Source organism: Pan troglodytes, chromosome 8 (genome assembly GCF_028858775.2).
Source record: "Pan troglodytes isolate AG18354 chromosome 8, NHGRI_mPanTro3-v2.0_pri, whole genome shotgun sequence".
NCBI lineage: Eukaryota > Metazoa > Chordata > Mammalia > Primates > Hominidae > Pan > Pan troglodytes.
Window position 1 is genome coordinate 135,952,399 of NC_072406.2, and position 16,709 is coordinate 135,969,107.

The 16,709-nt window shown below is 45.3% G+C and overlaps 1 protein-coding gene across 5 annotated transcripts in view; it reads right to left on the reverse strand.

Moving 5' to 3' along the window:
* CPXM2 (carboxypeptidase X, M14 family member 2) overlaps window positions 1-16,709 on the reverse strand; it is a 232,864-nt gene that overhangs the window by 151,460 nt on the left and 64,695 nt on the right. The window lies entirely within an intron of this gene.

Sequence of the window (16,709 nt, forward strand, 5' to 3'; positions counted from 1 at the left end):
AATGCTTGTTAAAAACAACGACAGATGCTGAAAGGGATGAGTTTCTTATTTTCTAAATCTGGCCACGTGCTTTTCCATTTTCCCCTGAACTCCCACCCACAGGCATGCCTGGTCTTTCCAGACACGGTTGATTGAACTGTCAACATTAAGCCAATGTTCTTTCTTGTTGGCATTTGCTTTAGGGGTGTTTTTGCTCTGATATTCCTTCTCTTTTGCTGTCCATGCTACTGTCTGAGGCTGTTCCCAATTAAGGATCCTTCCCCAACATGACTCAGTCAGGAAGCATCATTGGAGCTCTGCAAATTAATCAGAACTTGCTGATTTTGCTTCAGCAACTCTGGCCTTTATATTGTGCATGCTAGTGAGCAGAGGAATATAAGCAGAAAAAAAACCTATTGTTTTCCAGTCTCTGCAAAATGGATAACCTGGAGCACAGCTAGTAAACACCATTTGCCCCTGGAATAAAACACCAGTGCTTGATCGTCCCAGCCTAGCCCATTGTCCGTAAGAATGACAATGCTTACAGCAGCATCCAGAAGGGGTCTCCTGACCTCTGGGCTGCTGTTTGCCCCCACGCCCACCACAGTGAGGGGTGGAGCATTTAGTGAAGGCGGAGGGGTGCACACAGTGAATGTGAAAGGCCATGCAGCGAGAGGGGGCCACATGCTGAACTGGGGGTCCCCGCATTGAGGGGGTTTGTGCAGCAGGCATGCCAACCACCCGAGGCTGACCTCACAGAGAAAAACCTGGCTACCATGCCCCCTTCCTTCCCCAGGGTTTGCCCTCACACCTTCCAGGCCTGAAGGACATGAATCTAACCCATGTGGTGGCAGTTCCTGGGTCCCACATGTTCACTCTCCATCCTGCCTACCAGAAATGGACCTCAAGTGGCTGACCAGCAGGGTTAATCCTCACACGACATACTCAGAAATCCTCACTGCTGGGCCTCCAACAGCCCTGCCTCCTCATAGAACCTTCTCATGCTGTCCCAGAAGCCCCACCCTGCCACTCTCGTGGTCTGGCACCTCCGCAGCTTGGCCCCTGAGCCCAGGTTATAATCCCACACCCCGTCACTCTCTGAGACAGCTGGGAGCCTGGGCCCGTGCCCTCCACTCTCACCTCAGGACAATGGGCCCCTGCTGTCGGATGCCACTCGCCTCTTGGAGCTCACAGTCCCCAGCGGTCACTGGTATCCACCAGAGGGCCTTGTCAGAATCCAGGGCAAGCTCTGAGAGTCAAGGCCACTGACCCATCAGGCTGCCTGTCCCTTTGGAGAGGCTGGACTCCAGGACATCCTGCAGCCTGGCCCCAGGAGCCTGGGCTCTGGCTGAAGCTCTTGGGCTCCCTAAGCTGGGGTTGCTGCCCTGCTGTGCCCCATTCTCATCCTCGTCTCCTGCTCACTCCTTGCTCTTCTCCCCATCACCTGGTCTCAGCCTATCCTGCCTTAGACACAGTCAGCATTCTCAGGAATAACCTGAGAGATCTCAGGTCTGTCCTGAGAGATCCCGCCCACCGAGAGACCCCACCCACTGAGAGAGAGACCCCACCCACTGACAGTGACACCAAGCTGGCTAGGCAGCAGGTTCTGTCAGGCAATTCCTGGTGGCCTGGGAATAGCCTCTATTTATCTTCACTCTGCCAGCTGTGGTTTCAGGGTTCAAGGGACCTGGGGGGTTTCAGACCCTGATGGGGAACCAGGCACAGGTCCTGTCCCTCCATGTCCTGGTACTCAATACATACCCACAACAGTCCCACATAACCAAGCATCAGAAACACCAAAAGGATCTGCTGCCATCTTATGAACCTATTTCACTGCTGTGTTGAAGGCCTTCCAACCACCAGCTTCTTCCTTGGTAGCAGAAGACACAGCAGGCGGTAAATTCCATGGACTTCCTTCAGCAAAGCCACCTTTATTTATATCATTTATACACTCTAAGTGAGAGACGGACAGATGGACAGATAGCCCACCAGATGGACAGGCAGACATATATAGATCATGTACCAGCTCAATAAAGCAACAATAATTGCTATTCAAAACATTTCTTCCAGAAAAAGAGCACGACTCCTATGCACGTGAGTATTTTAATTCAAACAAGGAAGTACCTGACTAAAATTACATATCCATCAAAATTGCTTTTCTGTCGATAGACAGAAGCTCTGTCACATCCTCTTGCCAAGATACATAAGGGGTGAAAAGAAAGTGCCCCCAAGTGAGGTGCTTCATGGGTGCACGTCTAATAGCAACTGAAAAGTGCAATGCCTGCCCTCTCACGGGCTGAGTTTCCCGCCGCCAGCAGTGCTGGCAGCTGCCACATCTAACAGCCATTCTTGTCCACCCCTGTGATGGTGTCACGGCGAAGCCAGAAACTTCACCCCCTCCACCCACAGCACAGATGATGACTTTGGTGGCAGAGCCCAGATAAACACACACGAACTTGGCCTGCTCGCAAACGTGGTCTTACAGGAACCCAATGCTCTGACACTGGGATTTTTTGTCCTTATTAGAAGATGCTATTTTTAGAGCCATTAATTTTGGTTTGGAAGCCTTCTCCATTGCCCGTGCCACTTACAAAGAAGCTAGAGATTCCACACAGAGAAAACACAATGTCCTTGAAAGGCAAAGACAGAATTACTGATCTGCCTGGGTTAGTGAGGGCCCTTTGGTTTTAAGAAACCTACCACAGCCAACTTAGACAGGAAGGGAAATCCCTAGAGAAATGAGAGGGATGGCAGAAAGTGAGAAGGACAGAGGCGGGACACAGGACACATGCAGGTGGAAAGGCACAGAGTTCCCGTCATCTAGGAAGCAGAACAGTGGATTCCAATGACACTGTCTACCTCCTATCACACCTCTGAGTTTCCACTCAACCTCACGCATGCCTCCAGAGAGGGCCTGACTCACCTGGTCCCCTGGCTGCCCACTGGGATCAGGGTGCTGTTAGCAAAACAAGGGGACGCCAAATTCACAACCGACACGGGGCACGGGACAGGCACCTGCAGCTACTGCCCAGAGCTGAGGGTGAACACAGCTCAGGCACGCTCGTCCAGCTTCTGAGTTATGGGTTCTTCCAACTGCCTCCTCCTGGCCAACCCCAGGAGGGGCAGCACCTCCATCTCTGCTTCTTCTCTCCCTTCCTTTCCTGGGATTTTTGCTCCTGACTCCATTCATTCACAGTGGCCCTGGTCACTCTGTGGCCCTTTGGGACTCCTCAGCCTCTTCTCCGTTTTTCTGTACTGGGCCCCACAATTTCTCCCTCTCAGCCACTCCTCCACCCCCACACCACACACAGCCCTGGTTTCCATCACACAATGTTCTGCTCTTTCTCTTCTCTCTCGGTCCAGACCTTCCTTCCTTGTTTGGACTTTTCTTTCCACCTTCCCCAGGGCAGTCTTTCCTGGCTGCAGCACGGGCTCATCACCCTCAGACTGATTCCCTAAGAGAGCCCCTCCCCTTCCCTTTAACAATCCACCTTCTGAGCCCACACTTCAGCTATGAGGTGTCACACGCACCGTCTATGCCACCCAGCGTCCAATCACATGCACAAAGTTTAAATTCAGGGCTGGGTGCGGTGGCTCACGCCTGTAATCCCAGCACTTTGGGAGGTCAAGGCAGATGGATCAATTGAGGTCAGGATTTCGAGACCAGCCTGGCCGATATGGTGAAACCCCATCTCTACTAAAAATACAAAAAATCAGCCAGGTGTGGTGGTACACGCCTGTAATCCCAGCTACTTGGGAGGGCGAGGCAGGAGAATCGCTTAAACCTGGGAGGCGGAGGTTGCAGTGAGCCGAGATCGTGCCAGTGCACTCCAGCCTGGGCTACACAGTGAGACACTGTCTCAAAAAAAAAAAAAAAAAGTTTAAACTCAGACCACTTGCTTGTCTGGAGACCGGCCTGTTGACGTGGCAGGCAGGCCTCAGAACCCTGGTGGCCCCCATCAGGCAGGTGTGAACGCTGCAGCTGGAGTAATCCGCCTGCAATCTGCAGCTGAAGCAAATACCCAATCATCTTCCAATGTCTGCTGCAAAAGAATCTCCTCAAGCTTGTCACCACTTCTTCCTCGGCACTCTGTCCCCTCACTTTTGTGTGGCAGAGGCCGCAGTATCAGTCAGGCACACAGCAGTAATGTCAGCTTCACTTGGAAAGTTCTTATTTAATCAATCTTCCATTCTTTATTTTTCCCGTTGATAGCCTCCTCTCCTTCCTTCCATCCCACGTCTGCCTCACTCTGACTTCACCCTGTTTTCCATGAGCATCAGGGCAATTCACAAATGCTACTGCAAGCCAGCCTAACACACGGCGCCATGCCCCGCAGTAGGCATCCTGCAGGCTCAGATAAAACTACACACTGAGCCAGCTGGGAGTTACCCACCTTCCCCAAATCCCATTTTAAAACATTTTTTAAGTTAAAAAGAAGTTTAAGCATAAAGTAGTCTAAGCACAAGCCCACTATCCCACATCCCTTTATGCAAAGATCAACAAGGCAAAAATCCCATGTCAGAATCAAGCATCCCAGGAAAAGTTCCCAAGCCCATCTTAAAGACATATTGAACATCTGACACAGGAATCTCCACATTTAGAAAAAGGCAGGATTTTCCTATGCTAAAGAATGGGAAAGTAAGGGACTAGAAAATAAAAGACAGGAAAATTATCTTTTGCTTTAAAGATTCTAAATTAATTCAAAATACATAATATTGAAATACTCATGCTTAATACTTCACTCTGAAGAATTTCAGAATATTTCAACCTGATTCATTTTTCTTCTTTCTTTCTACCTTCAGAGCGTCATCCTAGAGATTACTTTCTTTTTTTTTTTTTTTTTTTTTTTTTGAGAAGGAGTTTCACTCTTGTCACCCAGGCTGCAGTGCAATGGTGCGATTTTGCTCACCGCAACCTCCGCCTCCCAGGTTCAAGCAATTCTCCTGCTTCAGCCTCCCAAGTAGCTGGGATTATAGGCGCCTGCAACCATGCCTGGCTAATTTTTGTATTTTTAGTAGAGACAGAGTTTCACGATGCTGGCCAAGCTGGTCTCAAACTCCTGACCTCAGGTGATCTGCCCGCCTTGGCCTCCCAAAGTGTTGAGATTACAGGCATGAGCCACTGCGCCCGGCCCATCCTAGAGATTTTTGACAGGTCTACTCAATGTCCAAAATGAATAAAGTGACCTGCTCCTCCCCCTTGGGTTCTCCTGCTAAGGGGAACAACACTACAGTGGGGAGAAAATTATGCAGGATGAGGAAACCACTTGCAAAGCATGCTGAGCTACGTAGGAGCGAGGAGGGCTGGGGAATCTTAAACCTGCAGAATGGTCTGGAGGCCTCAGAGCCACAGGGGCTAGGGCAAAACATTTGAAAACATCTGCAGTTCCTAGGCCTTCAGAGGCCTTGAAAAGTGGATGAGACCTCTGTCAGCCCCACCCTGGGCTGGCAAAGACCGAAGGGAGCACAGTGCAAACAAGTCACCAGAAACCAGCAGCTCCCACTCCCTTAGGCCAGCGCCCAAGGCTGCTCTTGGTCCCTGAAGTGACATCACTGTCAGCACTTCAGTCTCTGGGCTGCACCCTGGTCTTTGGACCCCAGCCACCATGGGGAACTGCTGCTAACACCGTAACCCCTAGGCAGCTTCTCTGAGGCAATCAGCAGCCAGACAAGATCCACAGCATGAATGAACCGGCGTTCAGGAAACCTCCATGTCTTCAAAACCAGAAATCTCAAAAGAAAGGCAGAGACGGCAGAAAGGAGACAAGTACTGTCTCCCAGCCACAGTCCCGGGCTTGTCTAGGACCTGCCAGGAGATGAGCAAGAGTGATCATCAGAGTACACAAGATTTTGCAGTAGCAACCTGTGCATTCTAAGGGCTGAAGGAAAAGAAATTGGGATCTGGAAGCCACTACCAGCTAAGTTACAGTCAATAATCACGGTAATTGTCACGGTAGCTAAGGGCTTTTTAAGACACAAGAGTATTTGGAAAATGTACCCTACTCCCACCATAACCATAGGCCTTTACTGAAAGAACAGCTAGAATCACGTGCCCAGAAACATAGACACAAAGGCAAGCAGACATGTGACCGGCAGGTGCAGCAAACACTGAGGACTGCATGGCACTTCCCACAAATAAGCCCAGAGGACTCTGCCAGCCAAAGAACTCCAAAAGCATGGCAAAGTTAGAATGAGAGGTTAGAACTCCATCAACTTTAAATTCTCAAAGAAATATCTGGTTCTGGTCCAAGGACCTGTCAATCACAATACCACTTCCAAGGACTAGGACTTTTCCCCATCCTTCAGAAAACATTACCGAGAAAGACAGGAGTGTTGCATAGGTGACTAAGCAAAACGGAGGAGAAGCAAGGTTTCAAAGCTTAATTTAAATATCTGTAATCAGAGAATTTAAAAAAAATCTTTGTTGGAACTGTAACATATTTGTATTACAATGTCAATTGATGACATAATTACTAGGTTTAAAGAGTGCTTGAAACAAGTAGGAAACTCATTGGCAGCTCTTCATCCCTCAGCAGTGTTCTGCGGGTTTCCCAGCCAGGCTGCAGGAAAGCGGCTCCGACAATCAATCGCTCAGTGACTCTTGAGCCAATTTGTTCCAACAGCCTCAAGACGAGCTCCCCATTTCTCCCCTAAAACAAACAAATTCATCCTTTTTCATTAAATCAAGTTTCTGTTGCTTCTAGGAAGAAAAAAGGATCTAATCCTGAGAAGCATGTGGGTGAGGAGAACACAGAAAAAAGTGTGAAAACACTTCAGGAAAATATTAATTAGAAATCAGAGCTGTGTCACAATCTAGAGGAAAGGAGAGTGACAATCATCCACGATGAATCTGCTTTTCTCTTAAAGAGAGTGCGGCTCTCTGAGAACACACCACGCTGAGCAGGGCGCCATCTCCCAGCCCCATGCTCTATTCCTCGGGAGGCGAGCACGGCTTCCCCTGCCTCATTCTACCCCACCCCACGCACGCACTGCCTTAGCTCTGTCTCTTGCTAGCAGTCTCTGCATTACATATGCTTTAAAAAGAGGCATTTGCCCTCTGGCACAGATTCATTAGTCCTCATCATCATCATCATCATCACCACCATATATTACCATTTATGCACAGCAGCTCTTGAACAAACTGCAAATGTCCACTGCATTTAAGATCATGGAGGCCTTTGTGGCCCAGAAATTCCAGGACATAGTCAGAATATAGCATATAAATAAGAATTCTGAATCTAGCACCGACCCCAACACCCCACCTTCAGTATCCCAAATCTGTCCAGGGGGTGGGGGGCCGTTATGAGTCGTGTTATGAAAATTATTTTAAAAGTGTAGTGATTTGGGGAGCAACAGGGAAAACCTGCAGGTAACTACTGCGAGCCAGACCGGCTAGAGACTCCTGTCATTGTATCTGCACAATGACCCCAACAGATGGGCATCGTCGCTCATCATCGCTGAGACTCAGGGATGCCGAACACAGTTAAATAGTCGTTAGGTGTCTGAGTTATAAAATCTCAAGCATAATCTTTACACCACCTCTGTCTGACTTGAAAACTCGAGAGCATAACACAAATGAAGTTGCCTGATGGTGTTTGGGGTCACACCAGGAAAAGAGCTGGAGCCAAGACAGGCATCCCCCGCTGGCAGAGCAAAGCTCAGAGTCCGAGGCCCTGTGGCCTACTGTGATCGCCTCAAGACGTGGTGGGCGCTGCCAGGAACAAACTCACAGCCCTCCTGAACTTTTGCTTTCATTGTCGCCTATAAATGGAGTAGCTTCGACTTAATGGAATTCTTGCCTTCGCCTTTCTGAACTTGACATTCCCTTTGATCAGTGAAGTGTGAAGGCAGCTTCCCAGCGCACTGAAAATCTGTCTGCAGTAGCTCTCTGCCTTTCTCAGAAACCACTGGCTTCCCAGAGGGACAGGGCCTCTCTCTGGATCTTGGGAAATCTCTGAGCCAATCTCAGCCTTACCTAGTCGTCCTTGGAAAGCTCTTTAACACCCACCACAGGAGAGATGATCCTTCAGACCCTCATCACTGAGCTCCTCCAGAGAGCAGCTCTCACCCCAACTGAGCATCAAAATCTCCCAGGAAACTTAAAGGAAAGGTGCCCTAACCCCTCTCCCAGAAACTGATCAATAGGCTAGCAAAGGAACCCACCACTGGTCGGAAGTTCCCAGGTGATTCTTCTGAGACAACCAGTCTCAGAAGAGAGTCCCTGCAAACCTGGCTGGGGTCTTTTACCTGTGAGGCTACACAAGCTCAGAGATTTTCTTTCCCAGACCCCAGTGGGTCCAACAGAGGACACTCTCAAAGAATCGGGTTCCAGCCCACGCTGGCTACAGCGGCTGATATCTGGAGTCAGCCCGGAGCCTCAGCCTCAAAGGTTCTGACCACCTACCTCCTTCTTAAATGTCCAGCTCAGGGGCTGTTCTGTCTGAAAAGCCTCCCAAGACTTCCTCCCCTGCACTCAACCCTCTCAGCCTACCCACTCCTACCTTTAGCCTAACCTCCTAGGAAAAGTCCACACTGTTACCGTGTTGGTTTAGTCTGTCTCCCTGAACAGGCTGTGAGCCTCAAGAGCAGCAATGACAAGCTTTAATCCTCGAATTTCCAATGTCCAACCAATGTTCCCAAATGAATGAATCGGCATTATGATCCAGTATAACTGATAATCCCTATGTCTGCATCATCATGGAAAACTAACACCATTCTTTATACATTGCTTATAAGGCTCAAAAAAAAGGAATTATTGGTTCAAAAGAACATTTCTCAACCCTCAAGCACTTGCCTATTATCAACTTCATAAATTTTTCCACATCCATGTACCACCTGCACTATTATTTCCTTAATGTTTTTATTTAAATCAAATTACTTTAGTGAAAATATGTTCATATAAAAGGAAACTTTATCACTAGAAGATAACATGAAAATATCTTCATGACCTTGGGGTGGGCAAAAAACATTCTTAGTCCAAAGCAACAAGTACTGACCTCAACAGAAAATATTGATGATTGGTCTATATTAAATTTAAGAGCATTTATTATTCAAAAGACACTTCTACTAGAGTTAAAAGTGAGCCAAGAAGTGGGATATTCACTATGCATGTATCTGATACAGGACTTAGAGTCATCGTGTTTTCAAGAAAAACAAATAAACAAACAAAAACCCTCCTATAAATCAATAAGAAAAACAACAAGCAAAAGAACTGAGCACATATTCACAAATGAGGTTATCCTAATGGTAAGTAAGCATTAGTCACTAGTCATCAGGAAAATACAAATTAAGACCACAATGAGATATCAGCATATACCCACCAATATGAAGAAAATAAAGGCTGACAATATCAAATGCTGGTAAGGATGTGAAGCAACTAGAACTTTCATTCACTGCTGGTAGAAGTGTTAACTGGTACAATCAATTTGGAAAAATCTCCAGCAGTACTTAGTCATACACTATGATCCAGCAATTCTTATAGGTATACATGCAAAAAAAAATGCATTCATATATATACCAAAAGACTTATTCAAGAATAGTCCTAACAGCACCATTTATAATAGCAAAAAAACTGAAAACAATCCGAATGCCCATCAAGGGAATGAATAAATAACCTGCAGTATAGTCATGCACTAGAATACTATAAATCAACAAAAATAAATGAACCATGCTATATACAACAACATAGACAAATCTCATAACATCATATTGAGCAAAAGAAGTCAGACACAAAAGAGCATACAATGTATGATCCGATGAACATTAAGTTCAAAACAGGCAAAAGTTGTATCTGATGGTGGTTATCTTTGAGGAGAAGCAGGAGTAATGGTTACTGGCTGGAAGTAGGAAGGAGGCCTGAAGTTGAGACCTCAGAACAAAAATATTTAAAAGACAAAAGGCTGCTAGAAACTGGAAACTCTACTGTATTGGAGGTTCTGCATTTTGAGCTAGTCAACATTTACAGATCTGAGAAAGGGCTTAGACTGTCCCTCCTGGAGAAAATCTGGCTGAATCTTGCCTCATTGAAAAATAAATAAAGAATGAACACCAATGTACAGTCTGTGCAGAACAAAAAATTCCACCAAAAGAACGTTAAAGGAGGTATACCATCCAAAACACTCAGAGAAATGTGACCTTGAAAGTAACTTGATATGCTGGCTAGGAAAATATTTTACCCAGACACTGTTCATCCTTTGTATAATCCAAGAGTCATGGCTTCTACTTGCCATAAAAAAAGAAAAAAAAAAACATGCTGAAGAAAAGGATAAGCAGAAAAATATTTTAAATAAGGCCAAATAGCAAGAAAACTAAAAATACAAAAGCAGAATTAAAACTCACAAGGAAGATCTATTCCTTATGAATGGGGGTCTTTGCCAACACAGTAAAGGAAAATAAATAAAGGTATAAGAATTGAAAAGGAGAAAACAAAATTGTCATCATTTCATATACATTACGATTTATACTTAAATATCAAATAATATGTGATTAACAAGAGTTTAGCAAGATTGCTGAATATAAAAGTCAACATTCAAAAATTAACTATATACCTGTAGTCTACCAATAAAGAGTAGAAAATTGAAATTAAAAGTATCACAGAATAGCAAGTATCAAAGAATAAATCTATTAAAAGATATATAAGACCTCTAGTGATAAATTTCTACAAGCGATATTAAAGAAGGTCTAACAAGTGGAGAGATATACCATGTTCATGGATTAGAAGTCAATGTTGTAAATGTGTTCATTCTCCCAAATTGATTCGTAAAATCAATGCAAATCTAAATCAAAATTCCAAGAACTTGACTTGACATCATGTAGAACTTCACTACATGATGTAAATGTGTGCGTGTGTGTTTACAAGTACACACAATGGGTCAAGAATAAACACAACTTTTAAAGAAGAATGAGTCCTGCTCTACCAGATGTCAAGATTTGTTATAAACCTACAGTAATTAAGAAAGTGAGATATTTCAAGCATGGGTAGAAAAATGAATTAATAATAAAGATTAGTGAGCCTGAAAACAAAGCCAGGCATATATGGATACTTGATATCCAACAGACAGGTGGCACTGCAAAATAGTGCCCTTTCATTTGGTACTTAGTACTTGTCTTAGTCTATTCAAATTGCTGTACCAGATTATAAACAACAGAAATTTATTTCTCACATTTCTTCTTTTTTTTTTTTTTTTGAGACAGAGTCTCACTCTGTAGCCCAAGCTGGAGTGCAGTGGCATGATCTTGGCTCACTGCAACCTCCACCTCCAGGGCTCAAGTGATTCTCGTGCCTCAGCCTCCTGAGTAGCTGGGACTACAGGCATGCATCACCACACCAGGGTAATTTTTTGTATTTTAGTAGAGATGGGGTTTCACCACATTGCCCAGGGTGGTCGTCTCAAACTCCTGAGCTCAGGTGATCTGCCTGCCTCAGCCTCCCAAAGTGCTGGAATTACAGGAGTGAGCCACCACGCCCAGCCTATTTCTCACATTTCTAAAAGCCGAGAAGTCCAAGATCAAGGCACCAACAGATTCAGTGTCTGATGAGGGCCTGGTTCATATACAGTGGCTATCCTCTCCCTGCATCCTAACATGGAGGAAAGGCCAAGGGAGCTCTTGGGGGTCTCTTTTATAAGTTCACTAATCCCATTCATGAGAATTCCACCCTCGTGATCTAATCACCACCCCCCGCCCCAACCACACACACACACAAAGGCCCTACCCCCAAATACCATCACCTTGTGGGTTAGCATTTCAACAAACACATTCTGTGGGGACATGATCAGTTTATAGCATGTGTTTACTGCTTTCATAGTCAAATATTTAATAAGCCAGGAAAGAAGTCTACTTTCACCACAAGACCAACTTCCACCACAAGTGGTTTAAGTGCCAATTTTTTTTGTAAAGTTTTAGGGCATAACATGGTAAATTTGGTTTTCTGTTAAATCCATCCAAGAGTCAGTAATACAGAATAAAGAGGGTTTTATCACAGAAGCTTTGAGAAGATGGAAACAGGATAGCTCACAGTATGCCAAGAACAAATTCCCCAAGAGCAACAGAAGCACGTGTGCTCACCCTTGTCATGGGGATTCTGAGGAGGTACAGCCCTAGAATGTCTCCCCTGTAAGTGGACCAGCATGTACTTGGTCAATAAGAACCACACTTGGGGTTAAGTGGCTGATACAAATGAATGAAATTTCATGCCACCTATGGGTGCTACCGAGCACACCAGAACATCAGAGTTCTGTCCCCTAAACCCTTGTCTGGGAAGTATTTCTAGGCTGACAAGTCCACTGTGCCTATGGTTTCAGACCAAGGTTTCTGAAGCCTATAGCTGCAGACTGGCCACACTGCTCATGTAGTGTTCATAAACACACTCAGTTTACAGACATGTCTACTGTAGGCTACAGCCAGCCCAGGACCCCTAATCAAACCCAGTGAAGGCCCTGCCACAAACCCATTATTGGAAAAACAAAATAAAACTCTCCACATTGTAAAGGAATGCTATAAAATCCTTCAAAGGCACATGTTTCTTTTTAGAGACTAAAGAATAACTTTTTAGGCATGTTTGAGATGGTGCAGAAAGTGGAAAATAGCAAGGAGTAGGGGCACCTTTGGTTTCCCAGTGCCCACATTTCTTGGGCTTCCTAACCACCATCTGTCAAGAGGGGTGTGACTCTGTCCCAATTCTGGCCCCTCACCTCCCCTGTCACTCCCATAGGAGTCTGAAATACAGGCATGGCAGTTTATCATGTCTACTGTGTCGGTAAAATCTTCCAGAATCAGGGGTCTGGGAATAGCTGTGCCAGATGCCAAGAAGGAAGACCCAACTTAGCCCCAGGGAACTGTCTGGTTATGCAATGAAGAGAAGAGGCTCATAACAAGGGCTTGAATGAAAAACCAAACTGTCTGTGATGCAATGAAAAACCCTCAAGCTTAAAACACACACAAATATACATTAAGTTGGCCAATCCCCAAGTATGGTGCCTGATTGAGGCCTCAAACTTCTTCCAGTCAAGGCATGAGGGAGATGCATCAAGCAAGCTCGCATTCACCAACATGTTTCAGGGAAACCATCCTACTTCCATCCTGGTAGGAGATCATGTTTCTTTCTTTCTTTCTTTTTTTTTTTTTTTTTTTTTTTGGTGGGACAGAGTCTCGCTCTGTCACCCAGGCTGGAGTGCAATGGCGTGATCTTGGCTCACTTCAACCTCCGCCTCCTGAGTTCAAGCAATTCTCCTCTCTCAGCCTCCCAAGCATCTGGGATTACAAGTGCATGCTGCCACGCCCGGCTAATTTTTGTATTTTTAGTAGAGACAAGGTTTCACCGTGTTGGCCAGGCTCATCTCAAACTCCTTACCTCAGGTGATCCACCTGCCTCGGCCTCCCAAAGTGCTAGGATTACAGGCTTGAGCTACTGCACCCGGCTGATCATGTTTCTTTCCTACAGATCTTGCTCTAAGAAGTGAAATCAAAGACCACTTCCTTGAAAGAGCCAGCTGCTGTTCTGGGTCATAGAGAACCCATCTGAGCATATGTAGAGCACCTGTTCTGTTCACCATGATGCTGGCTCTACCACAATGTGAGTACTCAACAAACAGGTTCACCATTGTCAAGTGCTGCTACCAACATTGGGTCTATCCAGAGATGAATCAGACAAGGCCCCTGCTCTTAAGCATTCACAGGCTTTCAGAACCAAAGAACCATGCACAGGAATCACTGTGATATGAGAAAGGAGGGAACCAGGACCATAAGAAAGAAGCACAGGAAACTAAAGAGAGGTGATCAGAGGAGGCTTCCTGGAAGTGGGATTTGCAGAGCACTGAACTTCTAAGACAGAGGTTGACAAACTATAGCCCGTGTAAAGGTCAAATACAGCCCACCGCCTGTTTTTGTATGATCTGTGAAATAAGAATAAACTTTAAATATTTTAAGGGTTACATTTTAAATGGTTATATAAGCACTTATATAATATCCTGGATTTTGGCTCTTAGCTACTAAAGCATAAAATATTTACAATCTGATCCTTTAAAGAAGTTTGCCAGACCCTGTTCTAAGGCACACAAAAGACCCCAAGATGGTAAATTAAAGTCATAGCTAATGTTTGCTGAGAGCTTACCGTGTGCTGTGTGCTACACTGTGCAGACATTATTTAATCTTCACAATATGCCTATAAGGTTAATATTATTCCCACTTCACAGAGAAGGAAACTGAGTCATAGAGAAGTTAGTAACTTGTCCAGAGTCTGGCAGCCAGAAGTTAGTAACTTATCCAAAGTCTCAAGTGTAAGTCTGATCCCAAAGCTGTCCTCTCAATCACCAACTTTGATGCTTGTCCAATTCCCTATAGAGAGAACATGTGAGCAGAGGCTTAAAGCTTAGGACACATGTAAAAAACAAGCCCTCATCTGGCTGCAAACAAAGGGAAGCAGAGGCCAGAAAATGGGTAAAATTATAGTGGGAATTGCCAAGTAGAGAATAATCCTGCAATTAATGCATGGTAAATAACATGGCATAAGGTAATTTCATTGCAAGAAAAGCTGTTTACAGTAGCAAAAAATTGGAAACGACATAAATGTTTATTATTAGGTGGTTATATTACAGAATGTCATGTAACCTTTGAAAAAACAAGGTCATGCTTTATCTTCATTGTATTGGTCAGCTACTGCTGTATAACAAGCAACCCCTAACTCTTAATGGCACACAATTCGCATTTATTTTCAGGTGTCTGTAGATTAGTTGAGCTCAGCTGGGTAGCTCTGGGTTGCTGGTTGGGCCCACATCTGTTCCACTTATTGCTCAGCCTCCTAGGACCAGTGGTCTAGGTATGCACACTCTTCTTGTGGAGATGCAAGAGGCCCAAGAGACAAATGGAAACAAACAAAGCTTGGGCTCAGAACTGACACATGATCCCTTCACCATCTACTGGCCTAAACAAGGCTCATGGACCAGCCCAAAGCCAAGGGACTTCCAGCTTTGGCAAAGGGAACTAAAGAGTTACACAGCAAAGGGTGTGGACATGAGAAGAGGTGAATAATTAGAATGATGACTCAACCAACTTCTTAAACTATTACAAAACAACACCTAAAATGTAGTTTGATACTTGCCACAGCTGACACTACTCCTTAATCACAGTGACAGCCATGTACATGTTCTCTTCCTCAAAAGCTAAAGTTCCATAAGGATGACTTCTACATCTGAGATGAGCCTTTTAACCCCATCCACTCTCATAACTCAATGTAGTTAACATCGCCTGTACTGCCCACCGCCTTGCAAATGAAGTGGCTGACATCTGCTCTGCCTGCCACCTTGAACATAATGTAGTTGTCACGTACACCAGCCCAACATTCTGCCACGCTGCCTTCAAAGCCCCCCAGTGCAACCTGAGTAGATCCTGACAGGAGGATGGACTCAGGGTTCTGAGAATGCCCAGTTCTGCATTTGAGGCCACACCTTGCTTGTTCAGGTGCCTGACTCTAGGCCTGCATTCCTAACGGCCACGCCACCCTGCCACATGTGCCCTGCCTCCATGGCCACCATCTGTCGGTTGTCAGGATCTCCTCAGCTGCTTTTCCCCTCAAAGGTTATCCTCGACCCCCTTTTTTTTCTTTTTTTTTTTTTTTTTTAGTAAAAGAAGTTTCACAGGCTAAAATCACGTATAGAGCATTCAATGAACCAGAGCCGTGATGGCTGCCTATGAGACCAGTGATCCCAACCTAACAGAGCTTTGAAGCCAAAGCCATGGGAGCAATCCTGGGTGGGCCAGTAGGGAGGGGTGTACCCATGGCAGAAAAGGAGGCAAATTCAGACGTGTGTGTGTGTGTGTGTGTGTGTGTGTAATTGAGTCTTCAAAAATCTTTCCGAAAATGGTCTCCTCAAAAGTTTAAGAACTTCCAATTCTGATAATAAAGAACTAAGATAATTCAAACCAACCCTTCTGCTGAAGCTACTCAAAAAAATCTGGGCAAAATATGTTTAAAAGCACTTAAAAATCAACAAGGCAGTGAAGAAATACGTTTATTTCTTCACAAGGCAGTGAAGAAGTACCAGGATCCAATCTGATGGCAGTAAGACCCAGGGAGGCAAGACCAACTCTCAAGGCCACATCAGCCCTGTGGCATTTGTAATCCTGAAGAAACAGCTGGTGTTTTATCAGCCTGCTTGGGCACAAAATGCCAATGTCCAAGGTCCATTCAAGGTGAGGAGTCCTATTACCCCCCATCTAGAGACGACCCCAAAGCACCACACTGTCAGGGTCAAGCAGCAGAAACACAGCCACAGCGTGCACTGTGCAGAATGCGCTCTCCTGGTCCAATGAGTCCTCTCAATGGGCAATGGGTGCAGTGCACGCCTGCCCACTTTAAGAAGGAATATACTTTACATTTGGTAAGTGACCACAGAAGGTCACTGTTGTTGACATCTGTTTTCACTTGAGGATGCACTATTAGTCATCTCTACGATTTCTTTGATGGCGAGTTCTTGGTTAGAAACACTGCCCCAAATCATTACATTGTGCTTAAGGAAGCAGCACTTCCACCTGTGACAATCAACTCTGGAACACTGTTTATGGACTCACATGGCAGCTAAAGTCCTGCCTCTGTAAATGCAAAGTTGTGAAATGCATCATTTATTTTAAGCTAACCAAAAAGTCTAGAATCAGAAAATCTTGGGTTCAAATCCCTGTTTTACCACGTAGAAGCTGCATAACCCTTGGTAAACTATGCACATTCCCATGTCTCA